The sequence below is a fragment of the Petaurus breviceps genome, unplaced genomic scaffold, assembly GCF_028583685.1.
Source record: "Petaurus breviceps papuanus isolate PSGF00001 unplaced genomic scaffold, PetGlider_PUasm1.0 90822, whole genome shotgun sequence".
In the NCBI taxonomy this organism is placed as follows: domain Eukaryota; kingdom Metazoa; phylum Chordata; class Mammalia; order Diprotodontia; family Petauridae; genus Petaurus; species Petaurus breviceps.
The window spans coordinates 19,228,219-19,232,974 of NW_027187351.1; positions in this window are offsets into that span (position 1 = coordinate 19,228,219).

Genomic DNA, 4,756 nt, shown 5'->3' on the forward strand with positions numbered 1-4,756 from the left:
GGGTGGCAAATTTATGAAGAGAGAATGGATCAGACATTGAAATATTGCAGGGGTAAAATTGGTGAGAATAATGTTTCCTCCTTCTTAATAATATTTGCATTTTTTTAAATAAACACTTCTAAATACTGAAAAGTCTTTAGAACCAAAGGAAAGAAACTTTAATGACTGAGTTTCAACAATGTAACATGATTTTTTTTAAAGGAGACCTCCCTGGAATTTTGTTGTTGTTTTTCAGTTTTATTTCATTCAAGTAAGACTCTTTGTGACCCTATTTGAGGTTTTCCTGGTAATGTTACTGGTGTGGTTTACCAAGAATAATGCCCAGGTTGTAATATTACAGAGTTTAAAATGTGTTAGGTAAATTAAATAATACAAAAGCCTCTAGGATGTGAAGGAGACTAATTCTTGCCTACATGCATTTTCCCTGTTGAATATATTGTAATAATGAACCAAAATATAGTTGAGTAATATAAAATGAATGTTATGGTTTGGGTGTTTAAATGTCTGCCTAAGGCAAAAATATATTTGCAGTGTTTCTATGCTTTTGTATTTTTCATGGAAAAATTCATGAGTCAGAGAATTTTTTATTCCTGAAAAAGGCATCTGCCATTTGTATACCCCTTTGATCAAAATGAGAAAATTCAAAAACATTAAACAAATAGAATCTTTTACTTTCCTCTCCATTCTTTTAGTTTCTTTTCCTTTTTTTTCTAACAGCTCAAATGTGATGAAATACAATGAAAATAATTGTTTGTCCAAGTGGAGAGGCACCCTGGTCTAGCAAGCAGAGAATTAAGCAGGAAGCGTTTCCAAATTCACAAACTTCTTATACATAAATTTTGAATTCCTTTAACTTTTGATACATCAATGATACATCAAAAAAGTATATTTATATTTGATTGATTAAATTAATAGAAATGAATATTCTAAAATCTATAAAGAATTATAACTTATGTATTCTAGAAAATATTACAATGTGTTTTCCATTTACTTAAAATGAATGAAGAATGACCTATCATGAGTACCTGAAGATCTCCATGTATATTTTAAATATATTATTAATCTTCAAATTGGTAGAATGCAATAAAATACATTTAACCCAGTTAGAAGAGATGAATGGATTCACCTTTTCAATTAGGTTGGCTTTCAGAAAGAACTGGTTTTTTACTCTGTCACTTACACATTGTTATTGTGTTATTGTGAATATGTCACTTTACCTTCAATATCACATGGTTTTGTATTTTAAGCTTCAGAAAAGTTGTTTGTCTGCATTGTAGATAGAATTTTCCTTATTAGTTGTATCCTACAACAAGGAAATAAGAAGTTCCATGGGAGGTGCAAACCCTAAAGCAAAGTAAGTGCACAATTTTCACAGTTTACTTCATCAGCTCTCAGTGCCCCAGAGTCATCTATATCAGCTTGCACTACAATCTTCTCCTTGAGTCTCCATCACTTCTCACCTATCTCTTCCTACCAAAATCTTACTGACACATCAAAATCCATTGCCAATACAACCTTCTTTGATTATTTACACTCAATTCTTTTTTTTAAATTTACACATATTTATTAAATGCTTTCTATGCCCAGGTACTGTGCTAGAGCTTTACCATACCAAGATTAACAAAAAGCAAAACAAAACAACAATAAAAAAAGGCTTTGCTTTACCTCATGATGCTTACTTTCTCCTGGGAAGACATGGCTGTCTTGGTGATATAAGATCTTTCCCATCCATTAATTGTCCCATGTGAACTGCTTAAGACACATAGAAGCCTAAGACACATGAGTTTGAATCATATAAAGCCTATGGTGGGAGGATCTTGCTGAATGAGAAAGAAGCAGGGGTAGAGAAGGGAGGGTGGAGGAGAGCTGAAAGGAAGTTGGTGAGAGCAGTCAGAACTGAGGGAGAGAGAGGAAGCATGTCCTAGCAGGGGGAAAAGTTAGGGATGGTGGTGCCTAATGCATTGTTATAGTATATAGATTTTATTTTTATATGAATTTAGCTTTCTGGTCCTGTTATTTGGCTTTCTGGTGTTGGAATAAGTGTTTTGGTTCTGTCTTCAATGTGCAGGGTCTGTTATATTTTGCAATTCAAAATTACACCAGCATATTCATAGCCATCATAGCCACTATGAAAATGGCATTGGTGCAAACATGGCTTGTGTAGATAAGTATAAGATAAGATGAACAATAAAGAGGATAGAGGAAATAAACAAAATACCCTAGAAAAATTTGAAAATCATAGAGATGGGACTAAATCATTGATTTGAAAATAAAAAGGCACTCAGGAAAAAAAATATTTTAAAAGATAAAGAAACTGACACCCAAAGAGGTTATTGTTGTTGTTGTTCAGTCATATTTGCCTCCATGACCCTATTTTGGGGGATTTTCTTAGCAAAGATACTGTATAGTTTGCAGTTTCCTTCTCCATTTCATTTTATAGATGAGAAGCTGAAGGAAGCAAGGTTAAGTGACATGGGCAGGATAAAATAGATAATAGGCATGTCAGACCCAGATATGAACTCTTGAAGAGGAGTCTTCTTGATTCCAAGCCCATGAATCTATTGGCTATACTGTGTGGTGGCCCAGGGAGATTTTTTAAAAAGGTCAAAGAGGATGTAGTAATTTGAGCACATGTTTAATAACTTATGGCATAATTTATTTTCTTCCTTTATCTACCCCCCCAAAGCAATGTATTTATTACTTTCCCATGGGATTTATATTACGTTTTGAACTATGACTATTTATATTATCCCATCCTTCCCCTTTATGTTATAGCAAAATCTTTAGGGAAAGGGACAAGGTACAAATATTTGGAAAATGTAGAAGGGAAAGAGGGAAAAGAGGTTCAGTGATATTGACCCCACCTATTAATTTCATAATTGTTTGATTGTTTCTCATAAAAAATAATTCACTTAAACTAATAAGTAAATATGTAAATATTAATTAAAATCTGATGTTGTTTGAATTCTGAATAAAGTACAGGTTAAATTAGTTACAGACATAATCCTAATGAGACTTAATTTTAAAGTTAAGAGAAGTCTAATTTTCAAGACTTTATTTACGTAGGTGGAGGTAAGATAATGGAAAAAAAGCAGGAACCTGCCCAAGCTCCTAAACCAAGAACCTCCAATACCTGTAAAATATGACTTTAAACAAATTTTAGAGCTACAGATCCTTCAAAGTGATGGAGAGAAAGAAATCTCTCCTTGAAGGCAGTTAGGCAGGTTAACAGGAAGGGTGTTTTGCATGAAGCTAGGATCCCAGCAGAGTCCTATGTGAGCTACACAGTGTCAGACCCGGGGTGGCCGCACCAGTGACCCAGAGTGGCAGGAGTAGACTTCAGGAGAGTGAATCACTGGCATCTGAGGTTGTTTCCAGACTTCTCAATTCATAAACTCCAAAGAAAATATAAAAAGTCTGTAGGGAACTCTATTGTAACTGGGTGACATAAAAGTGCAGGTGAGTCCCTGCCCCTGGGGTGAGAAGTGGGCTGCAGTCCTGTCTCTGTAAGTGCTGCCAAGTGGCTGCCTCTGGAAGTCCTAGTGTGCATATTTTAGGGGGAACAAGTGACTATTCATAAGGTAAAAGCTCTTTCATTGACCTACTTGTATCTGGGTTGCAGTCTTGGCTTGTGGTCCTGGGGTGAGGCATACCAGTGTGCCAGAGCTTGGGGTAACTGTAGAGAGGAGACCCTCCTCATAGCTCTGCATTAACCACACCAATTTGGGACACAGCTCTATCCATTCTGAAAGCAGAGTTATCCTGTGGCAAAGAGCTCAAAAGTCAAGTAATTGGCCAGATGAGGAAGGACAATCAGATCATGGAATTCTTTTTTGGGGGGCCAAAAAGTTCAAAACATGATACCAGAAGAAGGCAACAGAGTCAAAATTCCTGAATTAAAAGCTGCCAAGAAAAATATGAACTAGTCACGTTCCATGGAGGAGATAAAGAAGGATTTTGAAAATCAAATAATATAAGTAGAGGAAAAATTAGGAAGAGAAATGAGAATGAAGGATGAAAATGATGAAAAGCAAGTCAACAGCCTAATACAAAAAATACCATCTTAAAAATAAACCAGCAGGGGGTGGAGCCAGTAGAAACAGGACTTCCAAGTGGTTCCTGTTTCCACCTCCTTGAATACATGTAAAAAAATGATTGTAAACAAATTTTAGAGCTACAGAACCCACAAAGTGTCAGACATAAATTGACATTCATCTGAAGAAAGCCCAGAAGACTGGCAAGAAGGGGCCATCACAGTGCTCTGGGAGGAGAGTTCCCAGAGCAAGGAGAAAATACTACAAGCAGCCAGGAAGAAACTATTTAAGTATTGTGGAAAGACGAGCAGGATAACACAGGATCTGGCAGCTTATACATTAAGGGATCAAAGGGCTTGGAATATGATATTCAAGAGGGTAAAGGAGCTGGGATTAAAACCAAGAATCACCTACCCAGCAAAACTGAGTATCATGTTTCAGAGGAAAATATGGGCATTCAAATGTGGAATAGAGAACTTTCAGGCATTCATTATGAAAAAAACAGAGTTGAATAGAAAATTTGACATTCAGATACAAGAAGCAAGAGAAGCATGAGAAGGTAAACAGGGAAAAGAAATCATAAAGAGCTTATCACAGTTGAACTATTTACATTCCTACATGGAAAAATGAGATTTGAAACTTTTGTCAGGGTGAGAAGAGTTAAAGGTAATATAAATGTGTATGTATGTGTATATATATATATAGATAGATAGATAGATAGA